Source organism: Triturus cristatus, chromosome 8 (assembly GCF_964204655.1).
Source record: "Triturus cristatus chromosome 8, aTriCri1.1, whole genome shotgun sequence".
Classification (NCBI taxonomy): Eukaryota; Metazoa; Chordata; class Amphibia; order Caudata; family Salamandridae; genus Triturus; species Triturus cristatus.
In genome coordinates this window covers 1478771161-1478791991 of record NC_140591.1, presented here as the reverse complement: position 1 = coordinate 1478791991, position 20831 = coordinate 1478771161, and the positions used below count along the sequence as shown (strand labels likewise).

At 43.5% G+C, this 20831-nt stretch overlaps 1 protein-coding gene and 1 pseudogene across 2 annotated transcripts in view; both read right to left on the bottom strand.

Annotated features, from left to right (window-relative positions):
- PLEKHB1 (pleckstrin homology domain containing B1) overlaps positions 1-20831 on the bottom strand; it is a 334766-nt gene that overhangs the window by 291205 nt on the left and 22730 nt on the right. The gene's annotated exons all lie outside the window — the stretch shown is intronic.
- Positions 5246-6965, bottom strand: LOC146805977 (uncharacterized; annotated as a pseudogene).

Below are 20831 nucleotides of genomic sequence, written 5' to 3'. Positions count from 1 at the left end.
GTGTGTTTAAGAGAAAAAGTGACAGAATGATAGGAAGCTATAATAGGAGAAGAGAAGTATTTTAAATAAAGAAATTAGAAAGAGACAATTGTGTGCTTGTGTGTGTAAAAAAGAGTGTGAGAATGATAGTAAAGTACAACTGAGATGAGAAAATACAGAAGGGATATTGACCGATATGTTTCAGTGAAATAATGTGTTACAATAGAAAAAAGTTAATAAAAATGGTGCCTACCCTCTTTATGTAGCAAGTGCCCCTAATTAAGGTTGGTTCGTATTAATACGGCTATGCACAAATAAGATTTCTACCATAAAATAAAAGGAACCCTTATAAGTTTAAATACGCGTTTAATTATAAAAAAGTAAATAAGTGTAAAGGCTCAATGCTCAAATAAGCCTATAAAAACCCTGTGGCGGGAGAACCAGAAAAATCCACATGCAATTAATCACTCTCAGCAGGAGCCACCGGTGCCACAGTTAAACACGACATTTCTAAGGTCACAGTACAACTAATAGCCAAGCAATATTCAAACCGCCTTGCATCAAAGCGTAGGAGACACAACGATTTAATTTTAAGCCAAAATGTGACTAAAATCCTCTATAGGATTGAGGAAACCAAAGTCACAATATTTCTAAAGGTGATAATCTAATGAATCCTTTCAATAATCACTGTGTGAGTAAACCGCCTAAAATGGAGCACTATTTGGATATGGATTCAACTTCAAGCCGAAGAATGGTGTTCCTGAGCTCAAATAATTAAAGAAACGCCATTGCACCAGAATTTCAGGAAATGTATACAAATTGTTTATTAAAAGCACACTATGCCACCATACCCCACAATGTAACAATGCAACAAAATGGACTGTCATAATCCGTCAAGCAAAATTAATCAATCCTATCAAATGGACAATATGGCAACTGCACACAACAGTGTAAACAAAACTTACTGGTACAAAGGCAGAACATCAAAATACACTGGGGGGGGGGGGGGGGGGGGTTGTACTTGGTCCTGTAAACTATGGGTCCTCATGAACCGGCACTATATAGAAGCTAAATGCAACACACTTGCACTTGTTGCCTGCTTGGAAAGCAGCTAGAGAGTGAAATTACCTGAAGTCAAAAAGTTACTTTTGAGTGCTTTCGCCTCAATGATTCCTTAGAACAACAAATGCAAAGGGACTTCACTCCACTGAATGCTAACTTGATAATCAGACTTTTTTGATCTATCTAGGAATTCCAACAATTTGTGAGAAATTGTATGTTATAAAGATGATATATAATCGCAAAATACGGGCTAAATAATCGATGGCGCCCTCAATTCACAATGTAAAAGATTATGTTTTCACAATGCCAAGACTGTAATGAAGGTCCTGTCCAGCATGCTTACATTCAACATAGTCAAAAAGGATATCATTACGGAACTCTTTTTCATTTCAATGAGGAAGGACTTTGTGTGTACAGATTAATAAATCATTATAGGATTGCTTGCTAAAGTCTTGATGGTAGTGAAAGAAAGAACTGTTGATCAAGGGTGTGCAAATGCATTAGTAAATTGGTATGTAATGCTAAAAAGACAAAAAATTATTATTTAGAACCACTGTAAATATAAGTTATAATACCAAAGTGCATGTTTTGCGGTGAGACCAAAGTTTTACTAGAATGCCATTCTAACATCAAAAAATAAGAAAAAGTGATTATCCTGAATTAACAAATTGACCGGCCTCATGCTCAACTGTGATGCTATGTCATTCTCATTTCAATTTGAGATTTTAATATCACTTAATCATATTTATCATAGGGTATACGGAAGGCAAATATAAGGGGGTTAAAACACCATAGTAAATAATGTAATTCCTCTTCTTTATTAACCCGTTCTGTGCCCATTACGAGCTGGACTCGTCATGGAGCACAGTCGCGCTGTGCCCATGACGAGTCCAGCTCGTCATGACACCCACCCACGGGGATAAGCGCTGGCGCTCCCCCCGTGAGTGGTCGATCTTTTTTTTTTTTACTGGGAAGGCAGGGGAAGATCTTCCCCTGCCTCCCCCCGCCCCCCCCCCCCGCGTCATCAATGACGTCAGCGCGCGAGCCGCGCTGACGTCATTGGAAGTTTCCCCTTTGTTCTCCGAGGCGCAGGAAGCCATTTGCTTCCTGCGCATCAGAGAGTGAAGGTGAGTTTTGGGGCTGGGAGGGGGGATTTTGGCGATCGGTGGGTTTGGTTAGGGTGGGGGCACTATGTTGGGGGAGGTCGAAGGCATGCCACAAGGCTCGGCTTCGTTCATGTTTTTTTGTAGTTGCTTCCCTGTGAAATGGATCCAAAAAAGAAAAACGCTCTGCCGAGAAATGCCCTTCTTCTGAAATTTTCAATTCCAAAGTGCAGCAGGATGGAGAGAAATTGAATGTATTATATGAGAATTAAATACCTAACTAAATAAAGCAAGACAGAGGGGTTGCAAAGTGGCCAGATTGGTTTTATTTACATCCAAATACACCAGCATCACTTTACAGAGTTTGCCAGTGAAGTGCTACTTTTGTTTTCTCGTCTTTCTTTGAACAGCATTGTTGTTCCCAGGTTGGGAGAGTGTACCATTCCTGGAGGTACTGCAATACCTGGTTGATGGGTGGATTGGAAAACACAATGTGTACCATGGCTCTGTGTTTATTTATGGATGTGGTCTTTTTATACCATACTGCTTACGTTTTGTAAGGATGTAAGCAATGGACCGTGAAACGGTTCCCTTCAGGGCCTTCTAGTCATGTCCATAACTTTTCAGGTGAAACCACTCGCTGATTTCTGAATAGTGAGTGAGAGATCGTTAAGGTAACCATGTTGTTTCTGCTTACATTTCACATGCTTTGCATTCCCTATGAGTGGTTGATTTTTTTTTTTTTAGGCAGCATATTACTCTTATCAAGTGCATAATTTGAATTGAGCCACATCCAAGTGTTTATAGCGGGCACAATTAGGTTATAGCTGAAGGCAGTGCGAGTTTCTCTCAGTGGGCAAGTATGGTGTTCAGTGGGGATGTGGCACTATGGCCAGAGCTGTCGAATTTGGAACTGGGGAACCGGGTTCAGCATTCATGACCAGTCCACCACACCACTGTACTGAGGGAGCACATTCCCATGCTAGACCGTAGAAGGCCCCACTGAATTACAAAAGTAGAACAAAAATGCACATATTTTCTAACAGATCAATATATTATCCATTTATTTATATTTACAAACACACACACATTTATATGTATGTGTGTAAATATTGTTTAAAGGCATATGTTGGTAAGATGCACAGAAGGACATAAATTCTACAAATACAGGTACATATTCTATAAAACAATACCAGATTGATGAAAAATGTCAGACATAGGTGTAGAAACAATTATATTGTGAAACACCAGTCCATAAAACTTCTAAAGGCATGGCAAAGTAGTTTTTGTAATCGGCGAGTTCCCCATAGCTTAGAGGTATGGCAAGGGAACTGGACAGATAGTCCAAACAGGGAAATATATAGATGTGGCAAAATCCTTTTTTATGCCCTTAACTGGTTGTGTCTTGGGTGGCATCTCCTCTCGTAGATATTATTGATCGATTTCGACCCCTCTTCCTTATGGGTCTCCTCAAGACATGGACTGTGGCTGTTAGGTGGTATTTTGAAAGGAAATAATCTAGGTCATCATAGGGAGGATATGCAAGGTGAAAAACAGGAATGGATAAATGTGAGGATGACAATGTATGAACTGTGAACAGACCTAGTATCTTCCAGTTCAAGGAGTTGGAGAAATACCCTATCTGGGTGAAGATGAAAGATTGAATTAAGTTTCAATGATGAATTAATACGTTGGTTGCAAACTCTTGCCACAATCGTGTTGGGACATACCTTTCTGTTGGAATAATTGGTGCTGTTTCAGGTGCTTTGTTACAGCTGGTGAGCAGACATGGGCAAATGCTGCCAGATATCAAAATGTATAATCCTTAGTCGGGCAGCGATGGCAAGTGTAATTCTGTAATTACAATCATGGCATCAGTGCAAATTGGTGTTTGAGATGTGTGCCGCTTCATGACATTAGTGAAGGATCATGGGGATGTAGTCCACGTTCATTAGAAAGGATTTTGGAGCTGCCACCCGCAGAAGTTACGGAGGAGTCGACTTCAGTTAGAGGAATCGTTTATGAAAAAGGATTATATGAATTCTAGATCCTATATTTGGCTGTTACTTGTATGCGGGTTAGCAAGGGCACACCGAATGAAAAAGAGTCATGAGAATTGAAATCTCTTGGTAATGAATACAAATATATAATGGCCAAATTGAAGCAGAAGGAGCTTTTGCCCCGCATGTAGGGGTCACTGTGCATTTTCCTACACTGGACTACCGTAACTCCCCTGGCGATCTTGGGTAGGCAGAAACAGTGAAGGTCATCACTTCCTACTGAGGCCAAGATGCATGTCATTTTCACCCAATGGCCCTGGTGGGCACGAACCAGCAGGTCAAAGGATTACGCCTGTGGTGCAGCAGAAGCTCCGCCTATGTACACCCAGTGTTTCTTCCGACTCTAAACAGAGTGACAGAACCGTAAGTTTGGTGAGGCGAGAGCACCGCCGAAATACGACGGTGCTCCCACTCCCCCAAACACCAAATGACAACAATTGCGTCTTTGTGTGCATGTTATAGGGTAATAGGACTGAAACCTCTAGCATTATATCTATGTTTATAAGTTTCTCCTTTATGGCCATGTCTGGTTTTCTGGAAAACGGCTATGAGTTGGAACTGATGTTTGATTGGATTGTAATCTTTCTTTACACAATCCCGCCTGGATCATGAACCCAGTGTGTGTCGGATACTGCAACGCTCCGATGTGTACACTTTGTTGAAAAAATACTTCCGATAGTACAGATTTCTCACCAAATTTAGCGGACCAGAGCCTGGATACTAAATATCTGCATTTGCATACAATGGCATTCAGAATACAATTTTAAATCCTCTGTACCATCTTAAACGAAAAGATGGACATAGACCTAAATGTCACCAGTCACTGAACCTGAACTATATTCCAAAGAACAACCTGAAATCTTGTGATATAAATTGGATAGTTTATGCCAGGAATAACTGAAAAACCCTACGGTGAAAAAAAACAGTTTTGGAATTCTCTGTATACAAAACAGAAGAATATACCTAATCTTACAATGCATAAAAAGGTAAAAACAAGCCTATTTAAAGAAGCTTTCCTAACCACCCAGGAAACTTCTGGGATTACCTCCGAACAGTGTGTATTCTTTCATGTTGAATGAGATTGGTTATGTTATTGAAGCTTTTCTGGTATTTCAAGCACCGATAAGGCTGTACTTCAGTGTGCATGATCTCATGTCGAATGAGATTGGATTTCAAACTGAAACATTTCTGGCACTCCAAGCACTGATAAGGTTTTTCTCCAGTATGTGTTCTCTCATGTTGAGTGAGGATGTATTTGCGAGTAAACGTTTTCTGGCACTTAGAGCACTGATAAGGCGTTTCTCCAGTATGTGTTCTCTCACGTTGATTGAGTCTGAATTTATGACTGAAACGTTTCTGGCACTCCGAGCACTTTTTGTCCAGTGTGTGTTTTCTCATGTCGAATGAGACTAACTTTGAGACTGAAGCTTTTTTGACACTCCAAGCACTGATACGGTTTTTGCCCAGTGTGTATTCTTTCATGTTGTGTTAGATTGGCTTTGATATTGAAGCTTTTCTGGCACTCCGAGCACTGATAAGGCTTTTCTCTAGTGCGTGTTCTCTCATGTTGAGTGAGATTGAATTTATGACTAAAACTTTTCTGGCACTCCAAGCACTGATAAGGCTTTTGTCCAGTGTGTGTTCTTTCATGTCGAATGAGACTGACTTTGGGACTGACGCTTTTCTTGCATTCAGAGCACTGATAAGGTTTTTGACCAGTGTGTGTTCTCTCATGTTGAGTGAGATTGAATTTTTGAGTGAAACTTTTCTGGTACTCCAAGCACTGATAAGGCTTTTGTACAGTGTGGATTTGCTCATGGAGAGTGAGATTAGCTCTTTGAGCGAAGTTGTTCTGGCATTCTGAGCACTGATAAGGCTTTTGTCCTGTGTGGATTCGCTCATGGCGAGAGAGACTAACTCTCTGGCTAAAGTTTTTCTGCCACTCTGAGCATTGATAAGGTTCTTGTCAAGTGTGGGTTCGCACATGGCTGGTTTTGTGACCGAAGTTTTTCTGGCATTTAGAGCACTGATAATGCCTTTCTCCAGTGTGGATCCACTCATGGATAACGAGATAGGCTTTCTTTCCGAAGCTTTGTTCACATTCAGAACACAGATAAGGCTTTTCACCAGTGTGTATTCTCTCATGATCAGTGAAATTAGATTTGACACTGAGAGTTTTCTGGCACTCCGAGCACTGATGTGGCTTTTATCCAGTGTGTGTTCTCTCATGTTTAGTGATATTGAATTTATGACTGAAACTTTTCTGGCACTCTGAGCAATGATAACGTTTTTGTCCAGTGAGGGTTCGCACATGATGAGTTAGACTGATTTTGTGACTGAAGATTTTCTGGCATTCAGAGCACTGATACAGCTTTTATCCAGTGTGGATCCGGTCATGGACAGTGAGAAGGGTTTTCTTTCTGAAGCTTTGTTCACATTTAGAGCACAGATACGGCTTTTCACCAGTATGTGTTCTCTCATGATCAGTGAAATTGGCTCTATTTCTGAAGCTTTTCAGGCTTGCAGGGCATTGATAAGGTTTTTCCTTAGTGTGGATTCTCTTTTGGAGAGTAAAACAAGCATTTTGACTGAAGCTTATTTGGCAGGCAGAGCACTGATAAGGATTTTACCCAGTGTTGATTCTCTCATGTTGAGTGAGACTGGATTGATGACTTAAGTTGTTCTCCTATTCAATGCACTTAGAAGATTTTGTTCTGTTATTAATGTCTTCAAATTGGCTTTTATCTTGCATATTCGCCATGTTAAGTCAGAAATGTAACCCAGTGTCAGGACAGTTTTCCATAATGTTCACAATTAATCTCTCACATAGAATGTACGCACTGTTCCTAACACTTCTGTCTGGAGCTCATATGTTGTCATCTCAATAGGCAGCTTAGCTTAGTCATCCTTCAAATCTTCATGGAGCATTACTATTGCACCTTGGACGACGTCTCTAACAGGTTACAGTCTCATACAGTCTCCAGGTGGGTTCTCATTGGCAGTTACACATTTTGTGAGTCAAGCATTTCCCACATTAATTTAGGAGTTTTATGAAGCAGCGATAAGATGTTAGTCTGGTGTTTAGTGTTTGCAACTGCTTTTGTATACAAGTAATGGCAAGACAAGATAACACGAAGGATTACCATTAGCAAAATAAACAGTTCCTTTTAACTTTTCTTCTCCTTGCCAATGGTATTGAACACTGTGGCTACTGTGACATGTTGTTTATTTGCTTTTGTGAGACAATCAACATTTATGATTCATTTATACCACAGCAGTGTTATGTATTTCAAATGTTTGACAAAGTTTTAAATTAGTTTGATAAATAGAGATGGCGGCATAATCCTCTCTATATTAGATATGGCACTGTAGTTTATTATTTATTTATTATATAGTTTGAAATGTCTCAATAATGTTAGATTGCTTAAAACATTGAGTGGCGGGATTAGAATAACATATTTGGGCATTATCATAATGACAATAATAATTCAAGAAAACCTGAAGAATGTGGGTTTTAAGGGCTTCCAAAAAGTGTACAGAGTATGTTGAGTTCAGATATACAAAGGCAGGAGAAGACATGTGGATGTTGCAAGAAAGATAGTTTTAAGCCAGAGTGGTTTTAAAGTTTATTACTTCTAGCAGAGAGTATCTTTGGCTTTTGAGTCCTATTTGAGTGTGTTTACTTTCTTGAAATCCAGGAAAGACATTTAGCAATGACTTTCGTTTACACTGTGTTTGTTCTCTCTTGTCTTTTAATAATCAGATGACTAAAATGTGTTCCCTCACTTTCAAGTAGTTCTAACAATACTTATGACATTTAAGAGCGGATATGTTTTAGCTTCTCTAGGACCTTTCATCATATTGCATTAACAACAATGGTTAACTTACTTTAATGAGCAGTGCATGGGCATTTACCTCCTCTGATTTGCATATATTTGTAAATAATGAAATATCTTCTGGTAGTGAAAATGTGTTTGCAATTAGGGCTTACACTGGACCTACATTTGGGTTTGATGTACATTTAAGAAGCCATTCAATTCTGATAACTCACACTTGTTTAATCTTTCTGAACTCTTTACTTTGAGGCTGTGTGAAGCACAATAAAATATAGGAATGAGAAAAATCAGCTTCAGGCTTAGTAGTTTTCTCAGTTCTCAGTTGGCTGCCACGACTGCTTTTTAAAGTTTTTGCAAACTTAGAACTCCGGGTCATCTTCACTTTCTCAAAACAATCATTCTTGTTCGTGGATGTTTTGCTGTTTGGTATTAAGTCACTATTTTGATTTCACAGTCCATACTTTGCCACCCTGCAGCAGGTTGTCAGCGTTTGGTCAGGGGGCAGGCACACACTGGAGATCAGGGATGAGTGGGGAAGAATTAATGTAGACTACTGCCGGTTACTTGAGTAGTCTTCTGGGTGACTTCGAAGTCCTGCTGTGGGTTTCTCCTAAGGGTGTCGGCGCTCGGCCGCCCAAGTCCGCCCAGGCTCTGCCAGGCAAGGGCCCCGGTCACTGGCCCCTGTTCACTACCTGCCACTGTACACAAATAAAGCGGCTCTGAGGCGTTCTGCCTGCCCTGGACCCCCGGTGTGCATGGGTGTACAGCGTTCTGCTTGAGGACATGCCACGTGGTGCAGGCCGCAGTAATGGAGAAGTCAACACACAGCTCGTGGCTACTGTCTGCTCGCATGTGTCCGCTCAGGGGGGCCATCAATCTTGTAGTGTGAAAGCGCTACCAATGACGGCCCTGGGCATTTGTGGGCAATACGTTTTACCCAGCTCCGCAGTGCTATTCAAAAGCAGCGGTCAAGCGTGCCACGCTCTCTAAGCGAGGACGGTGGACGCAGTTGTCCAGAGCACACACTCACAAAAGATTCACTCACTCAGAGTGACTGACAGGACTCCAGAGTTGGGATCACCACCACCAACATGGCAACGAGTCCCACTCCCGAGACCTTCGACTGGGCCGGCCCGGGGAGTGACTTCTGTGTCACTCACTCTGAGTCACTCTATTCTCAAGAGACCCCTGGTGGTGGTGTGACCCTGTGCTGCTATGGCCCTTCAAGTCCTGACACGTGTCGGCCCAACCGCAGCGAGTAGAAGCAAGCCCTAATTAAAGTACTTTTTTTAAGTTTATCTTTACAGCAACTTTGTGAGTGGCCTCTCTGACATGTATCTGAGATCGGGGAATTCCTGTTGTAGGCCCATTCAAATGCAGTAAAAATCATCCTAGACTTCCTTAGATTAATGAGGACGGTTGGTATTAGAGGTATGCAGGAAATAACTTAGAAATCAATTAAAAGAGATTTTTTCTGCATCCCAGGTTTGTGATACGGGGAGGAGAAGTCTTAATATTTTCAGCTGTTTGTGTTTGCAAATGGGCCTTTTTGCAGACAGCTCCACATTACAAAACACTGTGCAAAGATTGCAATTTAAGAACTCCTTGTTGTCCTCTTGAAGCATTCTTCTTAAAGTCTTGAGTGCCACATTTAACGCTCCTAGCAGGTTAACATCTTTCATCCAGGACTTTGGACTATTAGGCAGTGTGGCCTTCAATCGACCAAGTCCTCAACCTTGTAAACCATTGTTTTTTCTGCGGTAGTACTGGGTATTGTTTACTGTAGTAGTACTGGATGTGCCCTGGATCTGGAGAAGTCTTATGTGGACTCCCCATCCCATCAGAGGGCCATCATCAAAACTGTCTGTCGTTTTTGGTCAGTCTTCCAGATATGGATTGATAGTAATCTTTTCTTATGCTGTGAATATACGGTACTCATTGTTGCTACATTCTGGAATGAAAGAAACACCCAAAGCAAAGGCACATAGCCATTCCTGAATAAAATATCTCAAAATGAAGAGTTAACAAAGAAGATTTCAGGATCCTAACCAATCTCCAGATTTACCCCACCTTGAGCGCAAGTGGCTGGATATTCTCAATGGATTGCCAGGATATATGTTTTCAAGCCCCACCTACAGTACAAAAATTAGATCTATAGAGTTTGTGCTAGGCAGGAACACTACTTATTCAAAATTCTACCTTTTAGAGAGTTTTTGCTAGGCAGGAACACTACTTATTCAAAATTCTACCTTTCATTGTAAATCTACCCTCTTACATGTTTGTTTTTCCACTACCCCTCGACTGTCCTTCAAAGTGCGCTGCTCTATAATAAAAATTGTCTTGCCAAAATGATACAATTATAGGCAAAGGACAGAAGGGACAACTTTAAAACTTGAAGTTGTGACTTTAATTCACCCAGTTAGTGGATGTTGTTGCATCGAATTTCCTGCATGTTATGGCAGTTGAGTGGTTGGACAATAAAATGTTGACCTTCATTGTAATTGGATGTGAAACGACAGGTGTAATCGGATAGGAAAAGCCACTGTAATGGGTTGTGAGGTGAAAGGTATACATAGAGGTGAGCCAAAAGGTGTGATAAGATACAAGATAACAGTTGCAGTGGAATACCAATTGGCAAGAATACCCCTGCAACCGTTCACTGTCAGTGAGTGACTCCAGTGACGACCTCTCCCGCGGTCTGCTGGTTGCATGATGAAGCACTCTCCCTGGCCTCGAGTCGGCCAGTCGGGCTGCGCCGGCGGGAACATAAGTATAATTTAGCCCACAGTGCAGGCCGCCCAAATGGGCAGGGTGAGCACCATGAATGATTGCTGCGGACGGCGCCGCCCGCGCTCTGGAGGCCCAGCAGGGGCTAAAGTAGAACTATGGGCACAAGCACTGCACACTTCTCACAAAATTTACCTCGCCAGTGATTCGCCGTGCTCTGACAGCTGGGACGAGATGTGACGCAATCCCCCCCCCACCGGTGCACGACATCCAGAAAGTTGCTTGTCACTGAACCTGACTGGGGCAGGCCTCACCTGTCTCGGTAGTCACTATTGGGCGGCGCTAACTCAACATCATTCCCTAGTATCCTGAAGAAACATGGTGACTCCTGCAACCTCCCTAATACTTAACTCTGCCTCAAATGTTGCCTCCTTGGACCACATGTGTTTGTTTCACCTTTGGCGGCCAGTAAAGTGGGCCTAAACTCTGTGTAGCTTTAAAAAGGGAACACACCACTTCAGTGTTTAGCAGGCACTGGATTTACCAATGCAGAGTCATTTTCTTCCAATTGGCTGGAAGTAAAGGGGTGGGCTATGGACTACACATTGACAAAGTATGGTAATCAATTTATAGGATTTGTCAGATAACAAGACAGTGAGGGTTACAAGGTGTAGGAGTCGCATGCCTTTCATATTTCATTGTATTTTATTGAAAGGACTACAATTTATGAAGTGCAAGTAACAAAAGGATCTTTGTGTTAAAATCTGAATACCACTTACCTATCTACATTAAATAAAAATCTGGCATCTGCATGTTACATAATGTGCTTTGCAGGAGACATATTAACCCTCTATGCTACATAAATGAAGAACTGGGACTAGACGAAATATGTATCCCTCCAGCAAATGCATCATCCTCCAGATTTGTATTACCATTATTATTAGCACCTGAGATTTAGGAGCATTTGTGCGAGGAAAAGGAAGATTCTGGATGTTAAATGAGATGGTTGTTTTTTACAAGTGTTATATCATGCATTTTGAACCAATGCATGATGATGCATAAAGCACAATCATATATGTGATGCATGGAATTCTAAAGGTGTGATGCTGAATGGACTAACTCTGCTAAGTATTCAATCAAAATGTTATACTCTTACTAAAAAGGAATGTGATTTGGGCTTAACAACTCCCAGAGTCAAAAACAAACTTTCATATGCCTTATTTTGGTTGTACTTTCCATGCTTAAGCTAGGATTCATTTTGTGTACTGTATTGGATCAATAAAAAGTGCATTAGAATCCATTAGATAGGGCTGTTGATTATTGTAGTTTAATAATGCTTGCCCCGCTGTAATTAGAGTGTGCGGATGCCGAGGCGTTCCTGGCTCCGTGATGCAGTGAGTGAAACGCGACCGATCCTCCTGCACAAACAGCCCGGATTAACAGAAGGCAGTGGGTGCGATACCAATGTAAGGATATCCCACTGGCAGTGGCGGAGCTGATCTCCTCGCTGGGGGAGCCTAACTAATTTGATTAAAATCGCTGGAAGCATTGCGGAGCGGCGAACAGCCACATGCAATCCTAATGTGGGCTCAGAGGACCGGCAGGCATCAAAATGCAGATTGGTGCTCTCTCCCGAGTGCCACACCACGCACGCTGAGCTGCCCCCCAAAATTCTGGACATTTGTTCAATTTTAAATAGTGTCTCTTGTAAATCCTCCCTACGCTCTGCCTGACTTTAAAATGGCAGCCGCGCTTGCGACACAGGATAATGTTGCCCTAGCCTGAACATGGACTCGGTTCATAAAACTACTTTTTCCCATCATTATTTCTGATTTATACTGATCCCCAATTAACACCATCAATATTCAGGATACGTGTCGACACTTAGTGAAAACATGAAGCTTTTCCACTAGGTGCCTGCGCAAATGCCCAAACACTCGCTATTGTTTTCACATTCACGGAGGGCAAGCTGGAGGACGAGGAGACTAACTCTGCTTTGATAGAATTATGATGTTGCCCCCTGGGTGGAATCCAGAATTGTTCTGACTTTTCGTGGAGCTAGAGTAACGTTTGGTTTATGCACGGTGGAGCTATCACATGTAGCTATAGAGGAGCTTGACTCTGGGTCACCACCCTTGGATGGCACCTACCCTGCTGGATATCAAACATTGTTTTCTTCCTCATCTACCCATTATGTTCCTTTTCCTCCCTCCATCAATCTTGTTTTTCTATGTTTACTAAATGCTCTAGCAACGAATTTAACTGTAATGTAACTGTAACTGATGTAACGCTGTAAATCGTCTTAATCCTCGTGTAAAGCGCTCTGATACCTCCGGGCCCAGCCTGGACTTCCTCGTCTCCTTGCCATGTCTCCTATCCCCTCCCCCACCTCTTCCCTCCGTCATTCTTTGCTTGCCTCCCCTATTCCTTTCCTCTTTTCCCTGAATCTCTTTCCCCCTCCATGCTTTGTTTATCCTCCGCTCAATCTCCCTCCCTGTCGCCCTTTTTTACATTATCCCCTTACCATCTACACGCCATGAACCAACAAATGCAACCCGTAATTGACACATCTTCTCTAACAATGGGTAACTTGTACCCCATGTAACCCTACCAGCCTGACTCCCTAAAACCATCCCCTTAAGTATGCCCTTGTCCAAAGCACTCCTGGGGATGGGTCCAGCATTTATGCCCTGGAGTCTCACAGACCCTTCTGAAAGAGTCAAAAGTGACAACAGAGTCTCACATAGTAGAGGACTGGGATTGATCCCCTTAACTCTGGGAACTGTCTCCTACCTGCCGGAAGTCGGACACTGTGTTCACGCTGGGTTTTCTACCCCCTCCCCCTCCTCTTCCCTCCTTCATTCTAATTGTGCCCGTGACCACAGCATTCCTCTCCCCTTGTTGGGGAGGAATCCAGCATTTATGCCCTGGTGTCTCTGCGACCCAGCTGAGAGAGTCCACAGCGACAAGGGAATCACACAAAATGGAGTCTGGGAATTACTTCTTTATCGCAGGCAGCCGTTTCCCACCCACCCGGACATCGGACACAGTTACCTCCTCGCCATGCCTCTATCCCCTCCCCCACCTTTGCCCTCCTTTCATTCTTGGCTTGCCTCCCCTTTTCCTTTCCTCTTTCCCCTGAATCTCCCCCTGAATCTGCCTGCTTTGTTTTTCCTTGTGCCTATTCTCCACTTAATCTCTCCACCTGTTGCCCTTTGACATTACCCCCGTACCCTTCTACACGCCATGAACCAACGGATGCAACCTGTAATTGATGTACCTTTCAGATGTAACTTGTAATTGATGTACCTTCTGCGACAATGTGTAACGTGGAATCTATGTAACTCTCCTCATGTAAAGTGCTCTGATACCTCCGGGTCTAGCCAGCGCTATATAAAACTCAATAAATAAATGATGCAGCAAATGCTATCTTTGCATGTTGGGAGTGACATTTTATTGGGATTAACAGGACTTGTAGTGTAAAATGCATATAGACCTCCGTGCCCACTATAATAAATTGGAGCAACATGCAGCAACCACAAAACACCGCTCATGCTGTAATGCAGCGAGCACATCTATGGCATCTTCTGTACAACCCATCCCTTCGATATCTAATGACCATAAAAGAAGAGAAATCAGGCTTGCCATACAAACTGCTTGTTGTACATCCATTAATAATATAGATGTTATGGTGAAATATTGAAAGATTAATTCACTGCCTTCCGAAAGCACCGCACCAAATGTACAGCACTAATTGATTCTGTATTGGGCCCATATTTCAAAGAGGAATTGCTGAAAGATATCGGAACATCATGTGATGAGCTCGCTGATCCGGACCGCGAGAATTCCAACATGGCGGCTGTTTTCTCGCACACAGGCAGCGAGGGAGGCACTCTAGTCAATGAGACGCAAAACAGATGCGTCATCGGAAGGTAAGGGGATAGAAAAGAACCACCAGAGGATATCAAGGTGGTTCAGCATTCAAAGCACGGAGACGATGAAGGGCAACTACGCAAACGAACCCCACGGAGTGAGACCAAGGAGACCGGAGACGAGGAGGAGAAGAAGGCAAGTGCACCGACCACACTGGAGGAACCCTTGGGTCAGGAGAAGCACCCAGACAACGACCAACGTTTACAGAGCACTGTGTGAGAGACCGGTACTCCCCAGGGAATAAAGGAGACTGGTTCTCCCTTTACCACGGCCCAGGAGGGTCATGGTTGCAGGCAAGTACCACTTGCACGTTTATTTACATTTAAAGGGTGGTGGTCTGGAGCACGAGGCGCACCCAGCTAAACACTAATCCCTCACTTATGCACTATACGATTAGGAATACGGGTAAAGGTGTGCACAACCCCAACTCCTTTTGCCAATATAAAAAGGGCCAGTAGCCTGAAATTTGTTTTTCTTTTTCTCATCCCTCGCTGTCCCTAATCTCCAACGGAGAGCTGCAACCGGAAGAAGAGGGGAAGGACAGCCTGGAGCACTGGAGAGTCCACAATCCGTGACAGAGTCCACTTCTACCCTACCTCTATACCTTAAACAGAAAAAAAGTTGTTGAAATGTCTACCCTTGCGTCCCATTGTGTTTGTGACGAGGTCAGGAAACACTAATAGGGCCCACGCTAGGACAATGGGGTCAGAAGTGGGATAACTGGTCTAGCCATAATGACCCAACCCGTCACCATGGACGCAATCATAACATAATTAGCGGAGGGCCAAATGCATCTACAACTGGTCCTTGAGCAATAGACGAAGCAAGCAAACAAAGACCGAGAAGCCCTTCACTCAGCCATTAGGGATCAAGCCTCCCTCTTAACCACAAATCAACAGGTGCAAGACACCGCTTAATTTTGTTTAACAGATGCCATTGAGAAGGCACGGGTACGCCCCAACGTACCGTGGTCTGTACTTCAAAAATTCCAGTATGGAAACGACCCTGACTATTTTTTTTGTAAATTTTGAGTTAGTAGCCTCCATTGCCTCATGGCCTCCAGAAAGGTGGGGACAGTACATAGCTCCCTTGTTGTCAGGTGAGCTACCAGCCACGGGCGTCACTAGTTACAAAGAAATAAAAAAAGCCATTTTGGAACATCTCGGCTGTGATCAGGAATACTACCAAAATCACTTCAGGAAAGAAAAATGGACAGTAGGCGACAACCCACGAGCCTTGTACTATCGTATAAGAGACCTCGGAAACTGCTGGTTGCAACCTTCCTTATCTTCCCTCGATGAACTAACTGAAAAAATATACTTAGAGCAATATCTCGAAGCACTTCCTTTCTCTACTAGGTCATGGATAAAACAACATCCTAATCTAACAGTTACCATGGAGGTAGATTTGGCGTGCGCCTATAATTGGTCCCCAGAATTCAAGACACAGTCCCACCGAACACCAACAGGACCTGCCAAACCACCAAACAGGCGAAACCCTACACAGACAGAAAACAAGAATACGATTTTCCCAAAGCCCTTACTGAAACCTAGCTCTAGTACAGCTCCAATGCAAGCCCCACAGAGTTTCCCCTGTGCAGAGTGGGGACATATAGCCCATCATTGCCCCACCCGCAATCCCCCACCAGAACCTATGGAAGTCGGGTATACATGCGGGCGGGTGTTGATGACAGGAGAAACCCTGCAGGTTATAGAAAAAAGATAAATGTCAATGGCATTGCTAGACACGGGGTGTCACCACAGTGTTGTCACTAAAGACCTAGTGTCCAATTCCCAGATAGTTGAAGGGGAAGATATACAGGTTACCTGTGCATACGGAGAAAATAAATTGTATCCCATAGCTGAGGTTTTATTGGAAATAAATGGAAAACCCCAACTAAGAAAAGTCAGAGTAGTACCCTCCCTCCCTGAAACAGTACTCTTAGGGACCAATGTCCCTAGGTTTCACAATTACCAACAAGCCCTCAAACCCCACACTCCTTAGTAAGTTGGTTTGAAAGTGCTCCCTTCTGTAGGGAAAGACTAGAGGAACCTAGGAACAAAAGGGTGAAAGCACGTAGAGAAAACTGGGAGGAATAGGCACTATACAGCCTAACACACCACACTATACCCTCTTATGTCCTTGCCTCTTCAGATGTGACCACAGCACCAACATAGAGTTTTCGTACAGCCCAGCGAGACGACTGAACGTTACAACACGCCTGGGAACAGATCCAAGAGGACCATCCCAAGAAGGTAGGCCCTTATTTTTGTATAAGGAATGGTCTTCTATATCGGATATCCCGAGACAACAAACGAGTGAAAGAACAGTTGTTGATTCCCAAAGCCTTCAGAGAACAGGCCCTATGCCTGCCCCGTAGTCAAACAGGGGATGGATATTATGGGAAGGAACACACGCTGCGGTATCTATTAGATCAGTTTTATTGGCCGGGAGTATATCAGTAAGTAGCTAAGTACTGTGCCTCTTGTCCTAGATGCCAGCTAATCAATCCACCTGTTCTTCCATGTGCGCCCCTAAACCCCTTCCCATTATAGATGTTCCTTTACAATGAGTAGGGATGGATTTAGTCGGACCCCTGATTCCCTCAGCAAGAGGTCACAAAATACATCCTTGTATTGGTTGACTCCGCCACCCGATATCGGGAACCCTTCCCTTTAACCTTGGCCAACACCACAGCGATAGCTCAGGCAATGATCACCTTCTTCTCTCGTGTAGGGTTTCCCCACGAGATACTCACCGATCAGGGTACGCCATTCATGTCTAAATTAGTGGAGCAGGTAAGTGGGTTGTTAGGGATAAAGCAGGTACGCACATCAGTATATCACCCTCAAACAGACGGGTTAGTCGAGAGGTACAATAAAACCATCAAAACGATGTTAAAGAAGAGTATAGACAAAACGGGACGAGATTGGGATCGACAGCTTCCTCTGGTATTGTTTGCAATAATAACCCATGAACAAAAATCTACAGGGTTTTCTCCCTTTGAGCTGCTGTTTGGGAGGAAACCCTGTATACTCCTAGATATGGCAATAGAACAAGGTCCATTCCAATATGGAAAAAGCCCAGAGACAACAAAAACAGCTGTACTACCGGAACAGTAAGTTAAGAGAGTTTACGGTGGGGGACCAAGTACTAATACTCCTACCCACCACAGAGAAAAAACTCTTGCCCATTTGGGACCCTATCAGCTATTAGAGAAGGTCACGTATCGGGTAGCGGTACCTTATAAAAACAGAACAGGTCAAATAAACCATGTTAATTTGCTAAAAGCCTGGGACGGACCCGTACCTGCATCACTGTGTGTAACAGAAACGATACACCATGTGGCTGTTGACAAATCATTGAAAATCTCACTGACTCCATACACCTCAGTGGAAACAACACCCGTGGAAACAACACCCCTCCAAATAGGGAAACAAGTAACGGAGGAACAGAAACAACAACTAAAAACCCTATGTGTTTCCTTTTCCGATGTCATATCAGGGAACCCCGGGAGAACCAGCCTAGTTGAACATGATATCATAACCACTCGTTCACAACCTGTTAAGCTGAAACGTTATCGTATCCCCGCCACTAGAAGGCAAGCAGTAGGACAGGAGATCAAGTCAATGTTGGAGGCTAGAATCATAGAACCGTCACACAGTGCATGGTCCACCCCAATAGTCCTCGTACCCAAACCTGACAGCAGTATTAGATTCTGCATAGACTTCCGCCAACTGAATGTCATTTCAAAATTCGATGCATATCCCATGCCCTGGGATGACAAACTTATTGAACGCCTTGGAGATGCCAGGGATATGACCACCATAGACCTCACAAAAGGTTATTGGCAGATTCCACTTTCCCTTGAGGCACGAGAAACACCCTTTGGATTGTTCCAATTTAAAGTACTTCCCTTTGGCCTTCATGGTGCTCCGGCCACGTTTCAGAGACTAATGGACGTTATTCTGTTTTCCCATCAGTCATATGCGATCGCCTATTTAGACGATATTGTCATTCGCAGTCCAGACTGGGAAACACACAAGCTACATTTACAAAACGTCCTACACACCCTACGACAAGCAGGAATCACAAGCAACCCCAAAGTAAACCATATTCGGTACAGACCACATCGAATACCTAGGATACGACATTCAGGCAGGGGAAATCAGGGAAAATCAGGCCCCAAGTAAACAAACTGGAAGCTATCTCAAACATCCCATGTACGGGACCCGAAAAGATGTCTGTTCCTTTTTAGGCTTGGTGGGGTATTATCGAAGATTCATCCCAAACTTCTCCACCATAGCTAGTCCACTCACGGATCGTCTCACAAAAATCTACCTGGGTAGACCACTCCATTGGTCAGAACTTCAGGTACAGAGCATTAATAACTTGAAAGAGGCCCTGTGTAATGCTCCTGTCCTCACATGTCCAAATTTTCAGAAGACTTTCATACTGCAAACAGATGCATCAGGAAAAGGGCTAGGGGCGGTTCTGTCACAACCAAGCGAATTCGGGGATCTAAAACCCGGTCTCTATCTTAGCAGAAAGCTATATCCTAGAGAAACAAGATATGCAATAATTGAAAAAGAGTGCCTGGCCATTGAATGGGCAGTAGAAACCCTTCAATACTATCTTCTGGATCGACAGTTCCTCCTCCTTACAGACCATGCACCTCTTACCTGGCTGTCCCTGCATAAGGATTCTAATTCTAAAGTGCTTCGATGGTTTCTTGCTTTACAGCCTTTTTCATTCAAAACAATACACGTCCCTGGGAAGCAGCAGACCAATGTGGACTACCTGTCTAGTTGTCTTGTGTCTGAATGGCCCACCCATCCATTCCCAGGGAAGAGGCAATGTGATGAGCTCGCCGATCTGGACCCCGAGAATTCCAATATGGAGGCCGTTTCTTCGCACACAGGCAGCGAGGGAGGTACTCTAATCAATGAGATGCACAACGGAGGCATCATCGGCAGGGAAGCGGATAGAAAAGAACCACCAGAGGATAACAGGGTGGTTCAGCATTCAAAGCATGGAGATGACAAAGGGCAACTACGCAAACAAACCCCACGGAGTGAGACCGAGGAGACTGGAGACAAGGAGGAGAAGAAGACACGTGCAACGACCACACCGGAGGAACCCTTGGGTCAGGAGAAGCACCAAGACAATGACCAATGTTCACAGAGCACTGTGCGAGAGACCAATACTCCCAAGGGAATCAAGGAGGCTGGTTCTCCCTTTACCACGGCCCAGGAGGGTTGTGTTTGCAGGCAAGTACTACTTGCATGTTTATTTTCATGTAAGGGTGGTGGTCTGGAGCACGTGGCGCACCCAGCTAAACACTAATTCCTCACTTAGGCACTACATGATTAGGGATATGGGTGAAGGTTTGCACAACCCCAACCCCTTTTGCCAATATAAAAAGGGCCAGTAGCCTGAAATGTTTTTCTTTTTCTCATCCTTCGGTGTCCCTAATCTCTAACGGAGAGCCGCAACTGGAAAAAGAGGGGAAGGACAGCCTGGAGCACTGGAAAGTCCACATTCCATCACAGAGTCCACTTCTACCCTACCTCTATACCTTAAACAGAATTAAAGTCGTTGAAACATCTACCCTTGCCTCCCGTTAACTGTGTTTGTGACGTGGTCAGGAAACACTAATAGGGCCCACTCTAGGACACATCACCATACTCTTTATTGATCGATAAATCCACTGACATTGAAGTAAAAAAAACTGCTGTGCATTTGCGTAAAGTATTTCAGCAAAAAGCTTAACAAATTCGTAAGCACCTTCCTTTGCACGGTAGAATTAGATAAGGCCTGTTCCGAAGATATAGCAAATCAGTCCTAAACCTGCTTGAAACTTGTAATCTTGAGATTGGAAATGTAATTGGCATAGGCACAGATGGGGCAAGCGTCATATGTTGGGAGCACCACTTAACATTCATCTTGCAATAAGGAGCATGGCTAGCAATATAGAATTCATGATCAGAGAACCGTATATTGGTTTTCCCACTCACTAAAAAACCAGGCTGACTATAAAGATTTGCACCTCACATTGAGCGGAGGCATGTCCCTGAAATTAATATCTGAAAGAGTCTATTAGTTATAGATTTCATACCTTAAAATTACCC